At 39.9% G+C, this 13,990-nt stretch overlaps 1 long non-coding RNA gene across 1 annotated transcript in view; it reads right to left on the bottom strand.

The window, feature by feature from the left end:
* Positions 1-5,517, bottom strand: part of LOC115086202 — a 37,062-nt gene extending 31,545 nt beyond the window's left edge. Inside the window, exon 1 of the long non-coding RNA XR_003855148.1 lies at positions 5,436-5,517. This is a non-coding gene — a long non-coding RNA (uncharacterized LOC115086202). The remainder of the gene's footprint in view (positions 1-5,435) is intronic.
* Between the last annotated feature and the right edge of the window lie 8,473 nt (positions 5,518-13,990).

Raw genomic sequence — 13,990 nt, 5'->3', positions numbered from 1 at the left:
CCCCCTCCCCGCAATCCACTTTCAGCCCAGCACCAGCATCGCAACAGAAACTGGCCCTAAACCCGCTCCATGCTGATGTCATTGGGGGCTGCCGACAGACCAGCTCTTTAAAGAGCCACTCCACAGGTAGGTCCTCCTGCCAAAGGGCTCAACACCAATGGCTTCTCGCCAAGGATTGCAGAAATGGCGTCCTCACTCCTCGCTCCATCACCAGGGAGTTGTGGTAAGTCGGGGGGGGGGGGATTAAGGAGGGTGAGGGGGTTTATATTTTTATTTTGGCTCAACAATCGCGATTTCCCACATATCGAACATATCTATGTTCGATATGTGGGAAATCCGATCGTTTATGTCGAATCAATTTTTTAAGTAAAAAAAAAATATGAGTTGCGTTTTACTAATGCGGTCAATCCGAATGCACACCCCTAACATCTAATAGGCTGGATTATTTCCCAGGATTGCAGGTTCTGGAAGGAGCCCCGGCGCATGGCCCCTGATCTCAGGGACCGTCTCTGCAGTGACTGGGACAAAGTGAATTGTGAGGGGGGATATAAAATAAGGTGGAGGGAGAAATCCCTGGGTAATTGTGAATGAAAGCTCCTGGTGTCAGTCCCAGTCCCGGTTCCAACTGAGCTGGAAGCTAGAAGGAGCAGGAGTAAACAGCAGGGTAAAGAAACAGAATTCTGCTTCGCACTGCACCAGCATTTGGCCATTTCACACTGGAGGTGGAGTCAGGCTTGACCAAGGCCTCTGGGGAAATAAAGTTTCCCAGTACATGATGCCAGCAGCTCATACTATTTGCACAGAACGTGCAACAAAATGGAGAAAGAATGTTTGCACATTAGTATTTTAGGGGACAATTTTCTCGTTCTTCATTTGTCCTCACTGACTAGAGGAAAAGCCACTGACATGCATGATATACTGGAAGCATTCCTGATGCTCTCAAATATCCCTACTTTATCTCCTATCTTGGCAGTGCACCAGATTGCATTTATATTCGTTTTACCAAACCTTGCCCCTTGACCCACATTTCCTGTAAATGTTAGATTTACGTAAGCATTGGGACCACCCAAGTTACATTTGCATTCTTTTTATTTTTAAATCTGCAAATACAAACATGGGTTGCGTATGTTTTCCATATTCAAAGAGGGTCTAGAAGGAAGGAACATTGCACAAGCCCTTCCTCTCTGTCACTGGGTTTGCATTTGCCTAACGTAGTGTTTCACAGGTCAGTCCTGGGATAATCTGGTTTTCAGAATATCCACAGTAAATAAGCATCAGATAGATTTGCAAGCATTGCCTCCACTGTATGGAAATCTAGCTCATGCATATTAAATAATTTGTCTATTATCATCTTTTTTATGTATGTTTTACTTTCTGACCCCATGCAGGAAGTTGGATGCAGTGGGCTATCATTTTTTTTTAAATAATAAATAAATAATTATGGAGATCCTGGAAACCAGAATAAGTAGAGGGGTACTCCAGGATTGGATTAAGAAATACTGGCTTAGAGTGCCTTATGTTTTTTTACTAGCTTTTTCATCTATAGACTATGGGGTAAAACTTCAAAAGCTTAGGAGCCTTAACATGGGTAAACATAGAGTTAACCCAACCAAGCCTGCCAGATCTGGGCAAGTGGATTTTTAGCTGCCAGGAAAGGTGCACGTACTTTCATAATGTACACACTTTTGGCTGCATAGGACAAATGGTGGGTCACAGAGATCTTTACTAGAGTGGGGTCCCACAACTGCCCTCTCCCCTACCAGGTCTGTTAAAAGTTACAGGTACACCACCTGGTCTATGGTTCTCCTGGAGATCTGGAGGAGGAGGAAAGTACAAGTTTACATTAAAAAAAAAAATGTATGTAGAGAATGAACAGCCACTTTCAAAAGTTAAATTTAGAATTGTTATTCCAATGCCAGATTATTGAAATGGGTATCTGGCTGGCAGGAGGGTGGTTAAAGAAGTCTGATAAGTTTAATTAATGTCAAACAAGTTTAAAAAACAATATTGCCAACACTTAACAAGGTTTTTACTTTTTCCCCTTTTTCTTTACCAGTTAACACTTTAATGGAAAACACTAACACATATTGTTCATGCAGTGCTTGGCTTACTCTGAACAATTTCCAAAACCTTTATTTATTATCTTTTCCTTCTAGGTACTGCAACAGTTCAAAATTGTCAGATAAGGATTTTGCTCATTTACTATACTCTCAAAAATAAGCACATGTTAAGAATAAGAATCATTTTCTAAAATCTTGTTTTCTTTTCTAGGTTCTGCACTAATATTCTGCTTTTATACTTTCAGGTAAATAGTTCTGCCAGCAATATCACTCAAATGTTGTATTTCTGTCAACTTGGTATATGGTCTATAAATTGAATGTGTTTTCTGGCCAGAAAATGTTAATTTATGTGGTGCACCAGACTTAGCTCACTGATCTTCTTTCTTCAGTGCCAAGAAGTTCTCTAGTGGTCTCTTGCGGGAGCTGGATCCAATCAGTAGCTGTCTCCCTACCTACTCTTCTCCAGTTTCACTGGAACACAACACAAACAGCCCTCTGATATCTCTCTCAGCAGGGACTGGAAACTAGATTCTTTTCCCTTTTGTACACACAAGCAACCCTGGCAGTTTCTCAATCTCACAGAGACAAACTAGTTTCTCAAACCTCACAGTCACCAGCAAACGTCCCAGCAGAAACACTGATCTGTTTTTATTTGTTTTTTTTAGCCCTCTCTCTCTGCCTGTTTTCTGCTCCTTCCTTTCAAGAGCTCCTTTCCATGGGCTTTTCCCTTATCCAATTGGACCCTTTTTTCTCTCTGCAGGAGATGCCATCACAACTAAAACTGCCCTCTCTGCACCAGAGGGGAACCAATCGTGTTTGCAGCCATTTTCTGCTTGAGCCCTTTTTCAGTACACACAGGCTCTGAGCTGCAGCTATGGAGGGCTGCTAAGGAATACAGTCCCTCTTACAGGGGCTGTCCACCAATCCAGGTGGAGGAATAAAAACTTGTTCTCCATATTTACATGAGCCAAGGCAGGTAAAACCAGGCCTAGCTTGGGGGGCATCTCGACATGCATTGGAGCAGGCTCAGGACCAGAAACCCAGGAGAGAGGTATGGAACAGGAACCCTGGAACAGGACAGCAGAGCTGAACGAAGCACCAGAACAAGGCCAGAAGAGAAGAGGTTCAGGAAGATGTATCACAGGAGAATTTGAATTATATTGGGTTGTACATTTACCCTTGCTTTGGATGACAAAATAATATCACAGGCTCAGTTAAACTCTCTCTTTTTGCACTTTCCTTGTATGTTGAGGATGAGTACTACCTGATGATAAAAAAATAAGTATATAATTGGTTTCTTTGAATGGGAAAATAAATGAAAATAAATAAAGGAGTTTTACAGCTATTCCAAAATGCCATGGAGCTGGGGCTCTCAAATGTCAAATTCTATTATTGGATTTTACAACTGGGTATTCATTTGCCATTAGAAAAAAGGCTAGATTGGGTGATTATTGAAGTAGAATATTTAAGACCATTACTTTGTAAAATATATTAAAAAGCAAGCCGGATAGTGATCTCTAACCCTATTTTAAAATCTTCTTGGTTAATATGGTATGAAATACAAAAGCTATTTATACTAGTGCTGGGAAAATCTTTAGAGGCCCATTGTGGTGAAACCCAGAGCTGACATTTGATTAAAAAGCCCTGTTACTGGCAATGACTGAAGAAAAGGGAGTTAAGACAGTTTTATGTTAATAGGAGGCCTGTAGACCTTTTCTTAATTTCAATCTGAATTCCAATAGAATGAAATAGAATATTGGACATACTTGCAACTGAGAATAAGCCTTGGCGATCGAAAATTGAGAGAAATTCATTCATGGTTAGTTACTGTTTGGAATAAATTTATTAAGACTTGGATCTTCTTAAGTTATTTCTAACCAAGTCTTTTAAAAAGGTTGTGAAATTGGTTTTGATAAATTGAAGAAAGATTAGAAGAAGGATTTAGGGATCAGTTTTGACAAGACAATTTGACGAGAAACCTTACATTTGTGGAGAATTTATGTGAGGGATAGTGACTCTAAGTTAATATCCTTTACGATCATCCATAGAGTGTATCTTACACTCTCTAGAATTTATACATTTTGTGGAATTCTTTTTCTAATATTTGTTAAAGGGGGTATTAGATAGAAAGTAATTAAGTATATTAGTCACGACATTGGCATCAATTTATAGATTTTGGAAAATAGTGTTAAACTGTATTTAATCAGTTATGATTAATCTAATGCGAGGATAAGCAACCGCATTCCTTGAGTGCCGCAAATAGGTCTAGTTTTCAGGATATCCCCAATAAATATGCATGACATATTTGCATGCACTGCCACCATTATATGCAAATATATCTATCTTATGTATATTCATTGTGGATATCCTAAAAACCAGAACTGTTTTTGGTACTTGAGGACGAGAGTTGCCTATCCCTGCTGTTCTTATGCCTCAGACTCAGAATTAGTTTTGCTAAGCCTTCCCCTTAAAACTGTAAGTAGAAATACATGCGAAAATGATGCTATGCTGCTATATTGTTATTCTAAGAATTGTTTTGCAACATTGGAAAATAGCTGTAGGGAATGGCATATTCTTGTTTAATTGACAGCATCATACAAATATGTTTTAGCAAAATTATATATATTTACGACACATAAACCATTGTTACCAACAATCGAACGCTGATTATATGACCATCATAATAGGCTTCATCATTTAGTTAAACACTTTAAGATTCTTTGGATTTAAGTTGGTATATACGAATGGTGATTGCTAATCCAACGATCCTAATACATATTAGTTCACCTGTCAGCTAAATCTGAGAGATTAACAAAATTATATAACACTGGGAAAGTTTGAGAAAATTAGTTAATTTTCTTAAATTAAAAACATGTAATTGACATTAAAATGTATATTATTTAGACAAAAGCTAATATTAAGTATTTTGATATAGGGCATGGGCCTAAGGGAGGATGGGATGGGGGTAGGGTTGTTTAAACTTAAGAATTGAACGTTATTTCAATCAATTTGAAATACAGGGGAGGAATGTATTTTGATTGTTGCTTTTGATATATTATAGTATCTAAGTCCTTTCAGACAGTAGCTTCTCAATAAAAAAATTATATACAAAAAAAAACAAAAACAATCAGTGAAAAGGTAAAAGGGAGCAGATTGGTTAAACTCAAAATAAAAAAAACACATGTAGGTTGATAACAGAAACCGTATTCTGTATGAACATGATGGGGAAAATATGAGTGTGTGGTCACTTGGGCGATAGTGGCTTGGGAACAGCCAGAAGGAATACAGAGACAGACTCTGGCTGTTTCCTTTTGTGCAATTTATTTAGAGTGAAACATGAAGTACAAAACAAAACACACAAATGATGCAGCTCACCTTAAAGCTCTGGTAGCACAGTCATCAAACATAGCAGGTTTTCTCACACAGTAGCTTCCTGCCTGTTCCCTGGGGCCTGTTTAACCCTTCTAGGCCCTGATTTCTTATACTCTGCTGAGGGGCTCCTCCCTTCACCCAGAATTCCTTGTGGGTCTAGATCTTAAGGAGGACCAGGCGAGACAGCTGTGCCCAGTCCCTTAAGGTAGTCTGAGGAAGTTTCCTATAGATTGCCTCACAAAGTGCTTTAGCTGCATTTTTTCTTTGCCCCTGCTGTGCGAAATCTAGGCCTGTGGCTTGATTCTGGTCTGTCTTTCCAATCTTCCAGTTTCAATTACAGTACAGGGGCTTTTTGAAAATCTTCATTTGGTCGCTAATTAAGAGCTTTTCTGTTGACTGAAAGTCTGGCTGCTGGTAATTTCATCTCACCTGGACTACTGTAATGCAGACTATTTGGGGCTACTTCGGGTGGCCCTAGGGAGACTATAATTCGTCTACAACACAGCAATCAGAATTGTTGATGGATGTGAGGTATAGAGATCATGTTATCCTGTTGATACAGGCATTGCATTGATTGCCAATTTGAATACATGGAGCAATTTAAAATCCACATTTTGACACTTAAGCTTTGAATGGGTTGGGTCCTGAATATCTGTGGATGTGTTTATCAGGCTATACCCCCTTCTCGGGCACTGCGATCTTTGCAAGAGGAACTGCTGTGTATTCCTTCAGTGAAAGAAGCTCAATTACAAAGAACAAGAATTAGAGCATTCTCAGTGATAGACCCAAAACTTTTGAATAAATGTCCCAGAGCATATTGTATTCAAAAGGATTATTTGTTTAGAAAATCTATTGAAGCATGATTATTTTGAATGGCTTTTCCAGCAGGGTAAATTTTTATGTGAGAGGTAAGTGTTTTTCAGAATGATGGGGAGAGTGGACTTTTAAGAGTGGAGTGGTAACAGGCAGGGCTGGATTAAGGGGCAGGCCAACTGGGCAAATGCCCAAAGTGCCATCCAATAGGGCATCAGGAGAAGCATCTGAGCAGAGGAGAGGACTACATATGCGCAGGACACAATGGCCTATGACAGAATAGAGGAGAGTGCCTGCCCCCGTTTCTGAGGGAGAGGGGAGGGGATGGCAGCAGCGGAGGACTGGGCCTGCAGAGCTATCCTCCACCTCCCGGGAACTGGTCTGCAAGGAGGTAACGGGAGGAGAGGAGAGAAAAAGGGAGGAGCTACAAGAAAGCAATGTTGCACTCTCACACAGGGCATAAGAGGTCATGGATTGTAACTTTCGTTTATTTCGTTTATTGTAACTTTCGTTTATCCTTGGCTATGTTAATGTTATTTCCCTATGTTCCATGTAAACCGATATGATATGATCTGTATCATGAATGTCGGTATATAAAAGCACTAAATAAATAAATAAATAAATAAATAAATAAATGAAGAGGGGGCGCCAAATTACTAAAGGGGCAGAGCACCGAATTACTGGAGGGGGTTGGACCGAATTACTAGCCTTCCCTGGGCATCAACTTTTCTCAGTCTGACACTGGCTACAGGATTGGAGAGGCTAGGTTTTAAGTTTGGGTTACGATTTATTATGTATACTTCAGTGCTTCTGATGTTTTTGATGAGTTATGATATTTTTGGACATTGTGGGGCACCATTATTTATAGGCATTTAAATATTTGTTATGCTTGCACATCACTTTGAGTAGCTGATAGAAGTTATTAATAAATGTGATAAATAAATAAATCAACAATGTCAACTATCCCTGAGTCCAGGTCAGGGAAGGCGAAGTCCAGTCCTCGAGTGCCACAAACAGGCCAGGTTTTCAGGCTATCTACAATGAATATGCATGAGAAAGATTTGCATATTTGTGGATATCCTGAAAACCTGGCTTGTTTGTGGCACTGGAGAACTGGAGTTCATCATCACTGGTTTAGGTCAAACATCTAACAAAGGAGCAAACTTTGCATGCTTTAGAATTCAAATGACTTTGAAAGGGTTCGGCAGAGTTGATACTAAAGAAGAAATACCATAATCAAACAAAGAAATTATTTATTTTGCAATTTTGTTGAAACTTTTTAAATATGCAAGCTTTATCTGATGTTTTGCATTGACCTTATAAAATGAACATAGCTCTCAAAAGCTAATTGCCAATGTTTTAAATTAGTCCAGTAAAACAATATCACCTACAACGTATCTGTTGACCTTTATTCATACTTGTCCGACGTCAGTAATACCAGCAAATAAAGTAGGTGTTTAAAATTTACATTTCAAAATAAATTCATTTGACCATCTTACAAGAAAATCCGATATACCTTAAAAAAAAATACAAACCCTAATAGGCGTAAAACATCCAGAAACAGATGGGAGAAGGGGAGCAAAAATTAGAAGGTAAAAGTTAACCAAACAATCCAAATTACACAAATATGGCTATCATCAATTTCGGTTATTCTATAATTATGGAAGACAATTTAGCAAAAAAAGGTACATAATTAACTCACTTAATAACCACTAACTTATCAGCACAAAATTACTTTACTGTCCAAACAAGCAGTAGTTGCCAGGAAAGGATAATGGCTGGAATAAGGCCAGCCTAAAATTTCTGATATAAAATGCCAAAAAATATTTCATATTTAGTGTCCACAGTCTGCACCTTAGGACACATAGCTGGGGCAGCAAAGCGTGTGAAAGCAAAGGAAATGCTTGTAATTGTGGATGAGACTGTTTTTTATTTAGCACTTAAAAACGATTAAATATTAATGGAAATATGTTAATCTTCTGCCTCTTGCTTGGAGTTTTATGCATTTTCTTCCCCTAAGAAGCCCACAATGAGAAAACTTTTCCACAGTGGAGACCTGTAACCTCATTAGTTGGTTTTCTGGTTAACCTACAAACTTAATCATGTTTAATCTACCCTGTTGGGTTTTTAATGCTCCCTATGTGAAGTTGTGGCTATCTTTTTTTACCTGGCATGCAAAAGCCTTAGGAATTGTTTATAGGATTCTAAACCAATCTAACGTTATCAGGAGATGATGGGCACTTACTTAATAGCAGGAGACTCAATGCGAGCCAGTGGTAGCACAGCATGCTGGAGCCGAGTATGTCAGCCAAAAAACAGCTTTGTCTTGAAAAAAACCTTAGGGAAAAGTAAACTCAGTGGGATCTATGGTATTGAGGTAAGCAGTTCTCCATAAATGCACTCTAATGTGGTTATAGTGCATGAGCTAATAGTGAATTTCATGACCTTAAAGTTTATGAAACATTCAGCAAGCTAAAGTTATTACCACAAAACAGCCCTATATTGATAATAATGATTTGCTCTGTCTAAACTTCTTGTCAAGTGCAAATTAAAAAAAAAAAAAAAAGAGTTTCATTTGTAATCCTGCACTCTCTTTATTTGCATTTTACCATTTGGGAATTAATTCTCTATTTTGCGGGCCCAGTCTTATGAAGGATATTATGTCAGTCAGGTTCCTTGCTGGGTATTCTACAAGGTCTGGAATTTTGAAGGGCAGAAGACTCCATCAACAGAACTATCAGGGGATTGGCTCCTCACACCAGGTACCACATTAATGGCAATTATACCTCACATATGGAAAGAGGCTATTTGAAACTAATTATATTGCAGATTTTACAACTAATTACATTTTTAAAAAAATCTAATTTTGTTAAAAACAGTGCTTCAAAATAATGTAAAAAATGTAAGGAGACAATATTCAGTAATAAATGAAAAGTAAGATTTATAAGCATCAGTCAGGGCTTCAATTGCCCTCAGTTTGGAAGAGTATTTTTACATTTCAGAAAAATAAAAACCTCCAAAGTTAAGAAGAAGTAGTGATTCAGTTCTAAAATAGTTCCTATTTGGGTCATATTACATTAACTTCTTGTAAAAAGAGAATTCTTCTAAATTGAGATGATTTAGAGTCACAAAAATAAACACTTAACTGATTTCTATCTTTAGCTTCATCAGTTAAACATGTTCTAACACAGAGACCCTGGGAATTAATCACCAGCCATTTCACAGACTCACATCCCAACTACTGTAACAGAAAACTAGCTTCTGGGCTGATTTGGGGGGAGTCTAAAAGAACATAGGCATTTCCTTTGAGAGCATCATTACAGGTGTCTGACATTTTGTGCAGTTGTCTAGCTTGCTTCGCTAATTTATGGAATGGATAAAGGAAAGTCAGGTGAGAATGGCATACAACTCAACATTTGGTATGGCAAGTAAAGGAAGGAATATTGCAAGTGAAGGAACAGGTGAGTGCAGTTTATATGATAAGCAGTAGACTTGGAGAAGATAGATACTGTAAGTAAAGATAAAGGATGCTGATGCCCTAGGCCTTATTACACAAAAAGAGGGGTAATAAATTTGCATATCTATCCTGAAGATCTGCTTTAATCATACTGGAACACTTCAAGTCTAAGATTAAGACTACATGGCTAAGATTAAAACTACATGTACTAAAACGACTTCACCCCCTGCTGTTTTTTTCACGATTATCGATCAGTACTGCAAGCACTGATTTTTTCAGGTATAGATTACTGTAATGGGATATACATGGGTCTACCTGAATCTGTCATCAGCTGATCCAGAATTCAGCTGCTAGGCTTCTCATGGCTACTCCCATGAAGCAGCATATTTCTCCTATCCTACAAAAATTACATTGGTTACCAGTTAAATTCAGAATTCGGCACAAAATCATCATGATAATACATTCTTTACTAAATAACTCAGATTCTATTTGGTTATGTTCTACACTACGAGTATATAAGCCCACTAGAGAACTTAGATCAGTCGGAAAAAACTTATTAGAAGTACCTACAGTTAAAATGGCCACTTTAAACATAACTAGGCAAAGAGCTTTTTCAGTGGCCGGTCCCATTTTGTGGAATGCTCTGCCGGACCCCTTAAGACAAATATCTAACAGAAATGAGTTTAAGAAAGCATTAAAAACTTACTTTTTCATGGAAGCATTTGGAAAGTCTGAGCTCTCTCAGTAGCTGTTAATTTAACCACATAAGAGGTTATTCAAAGTCAATACGCAAACATCAGGAGGTTTTTAATTTTAATTTTTTAACTATTTCGATAGTTTCGTTGCTATATCCTTTCTTTCTGCCTTGTATGTTAGTACTCTTTGATTTATTTAAAAATTTTTTGGTTTTATTGATCGAGATGCAGATTGTATTTTATTCTAACTTTGTTTTATTATTTTATTTTATTTTATTTTATTTGAACTTTTGATTTAATTTCTATATTTATTATTATTGTAAACCGCTTTGGTCAATCTTGTTTTGGTAAAACGGTATATAAACATGTTAAATAAATAAATAAATAGATAAATAAATAAGTAAATAAATAAGATTAACCTCAAGATTTAGAGATTAATATAATGGATGTTATCCTTAATGTTTATGCTAAATGTGTGTTAACTTGAGAGTTGGTTAATACCCATATACTACATAGTCATGCTAACTCACATGCAGATTAACCCCTCTGTCTTCCACACCCCTAAAAGATGGGGCTCTCTGTCTCTCAACTCACTGACCATCTTCTCAAGGGTCCATGGAAATCTTCACTAGCAGAGGTCATAATGTCAGCAGCACCATTTTGAATTTGGTACTGCTGTTGACAATAGGAAAACCAGTTATCTTCTGCTGGTGAAGAATTCTGTGGCACCTTGGAGGTGATTAAGGTCTGTGGTGGATGGTTTTGGGAGTTCAGAGGTCTCTCTATGATCTTCAGGGGATGGGATTTGAAGCGGATATGAGGTCCAGAAACCCACTTTTGAACTTCAGGAAGTGGAGGAGTGGGCGGTTCATGGCCAAGACCATCTTTGATGTTTTGTGGGGATTGGATGGGGCCACAACCTGGAGGCCCATCTTTGATTTTCAGGGTAGGGGAAATGGAGATTAGGACCTGGAAACCCATCTTTTATTTTGGGGGAGGGGAGGTGTTCCCTGCTCTAACTAGCTCTTACACTTTGGGACAGTTAGCATTGGGAAAACTGAACTGCCCAACATGGCAGCATTAACATGATCATATTCTCTTTAATGCAGCCGTGTTAACACTGGCTCTCATTATTTTAATAGATCAGGCATTAAATCTATGAGGGAGTTATATAAGAAACTCTCTCAGAACACTTTAAAGGATTGGCCACAGCTACTGTGCCAGTCCTCCTTAGGTCCTAACCCAGCAGGGGATTCTGGGCTAGGGTGGATCACTACAGAGACAGCAGGAGGCTGTGTCTCTTTAGGCTCAGGAAGGCAGATGGAGGTTTGCCTCTCTTTTCTATTTAGAGAATGGCCACCTGCATCCAGACTCAGGAAGGTTTCCTATTCCAAAGTCTAAGGAATGGAGGAGTTCATCCAAGAGACTAGGTTACCAGCCAGGTAGTGTGCTACCAATCTTTGAGTGGCAACAGTGAATTTTCCTGATTTTAAAGAGTTTGGAGGGAGAAAGTTCCTTTTGAATAACTAACAGGCCGATACAGTAAGGACGCGTTAGAAAGAGTGCGGCAGTGCCGGGCGCACCCTCGTTCGCCGCACGCACAGTTCTGATCACATACCGCTCGATACTCTATTTAAATTGCTTGCAAATGCAAGCCACGTCCAACCCGCGTCCAACGCGCGTCCATAAAGCACACTCCATTTTACTGTATAGGCACTTTATACAGCGCCTATACAGTATCCTGGGTGCGCTGGTACCTGTCATTTCAAATGACATTTGAAATGACAGGTACCAGGAAGTGGATCCCAACTTTAACCAAAAGAAAACCTAAAAACCTAAAATCCCCTCCTCCCGAAACGACTCGACATGTAAAGTATTGTGAATAAGTGTAACCAAAGTTAACTTACTTTTTCTTTCTTTCAGCCCTTTAAGCCCTCTCTGCCCTCCTCCGGAGGCGCGCCACGGCTCCCCTGCCTCCCGGGGGCAGCCAGCGGCGAAAGCGGCTTCCAGCGACCCCCGCCGGCGAAGACGCACGCCCGTAGTGCATGGGCGCTCAAGCCAGCAAAAGCAAATGAACGTGCGTGCGTGACCTGACGGCGTACATTCATACGCTTCGCTGGCTTGAGCGCCCAAGTTGACGGGCCCCCAAGTCAGCGAAAGCGTATGAACAGGTGTGCGTGACATCACAACGTAAGTTCATACGCTTCGCTGGCTTAGGGGCCCGTCAATTTCGGCGCTCAAGCCAGCGAAGCGTATGAATGTACGCCGTCAGGTCACGCACGCCTGTTCATGTGCTTTCGCTGGCTTGAGCGCCCATGCACTACGGGCATGCATTCGTCCGTCTTCGCCGGCGGGGGCCGCTGGAAGCCGCTTTCGCCGCCGGCTGCCCTCAAGAGGCAGGGGAGCCACGGCGCCTCCGGAGGAGGGCAGAGGAGGAGGGCAGAGAGGGCTGAAAGGGCTGAAAGAAAGAAAAAGTAAGTTAACTTTGGTTACACTTATTCACAATACTTTACATGTCGAGTCGTTTGTCCGTAGATTTACGCCTGATCCACCTTAAGCCTAAAAGCAGGAAATCATAATCCAGGTGGAGCTCCCTGGGAAGGTGTATAACTAGCTGGGTCCAGAAGGGAACAACAGGTTCAAGGGAAAAAAAAGGAAGCCTAGAGAAATAAAACACTACTGAACTATAGGTTGTAATACTACCTTTGTGTTGTTGAACTGCGAAGAATAGCAGAGTTGCTTTTGTTTGTTTTATTGTCACTAATAAAGAAGCTTATGCAAGATTTCTGCCAGAGTCCAGCCTGAATCTGTCCTCTGGCTACCCTAAGACTGCTCACAATACCACATATGGTGTCAGTTTGGGGATTTCTGTGCTAAAGCCATGCACATGCAGAGAAACCACACCAAAAGGGGACTTTTTTTCCTTCTGTTACTTGCTCCTTTATTAGGTCTCACTGCAGTGGCAGCTGAAAGTTTAATTTGACTGGAGTCAGGAACTTATATTTATAGTGACTCAGTGCCAAACCGGCAGGTTTTGTTTAATTTTTTTCTCTGAAAGGAGAAAAGAAGTTGTGTTTGAATGTTCCAGAACAGGGCAGAGCCCTTCAGCAAACTTTTGTGGGACTAGAGCTAGTGAGCTGGCATGGAGTGAGTCATGCAGGCCCTCACCGAGGTGCAGCAGAAAACTTGGGGGGCAGTCCACACACTGACTAACAAGTAGCCCAGTAGCTGGTATTGGTGAGCAACGACCAAAATTATTGACCCAGTTGACACAAGCAATGCAAACCACAATGATGCAGGTATGGTCTCCACCTCCTATTTTATTTAAGATGAAAGCAAGGAAAGACCCAGATGTGTTTTTAAAGAATTTTTAAAGAACTGCTGGCCTGACGGGTTGACCAGAATCCAGCTGGACCACATTCCGAGCAAATCTACTCGTTGATAAGAGTCAAGCAGCCTTTCAAGCAGTCAGTTCCAATAGGAGAGCTAACTATGAGCGGATTATAAACAAAGACCTACCAGCAGCAACCCGGGGAAACCCCACATAGCCTCTTTCATTGGCTAAAAAATGCTGGATGGAAATAGCTACAGCC

This window comes from Rhinatrema bivittatum, chromosome 2 (genome assembly GCF_901001135.1).
Source record: "Rhinatrema bivittatum chromosome 2, aRhiBiv1.1, whole genome shotgun sequence".
Classification (NCBI taxonomy): Eukaryota; Metazoa; Chordata; class Amphibia; order Gymnophiona; family Rhinatrematidae; genus Rhinatrema; species Rhinatrema bivittatum.
Note: the sequence above shows the minus strand (reverse complement) of the source record. Positions and strands in the feature narration are given on the sequence as shown.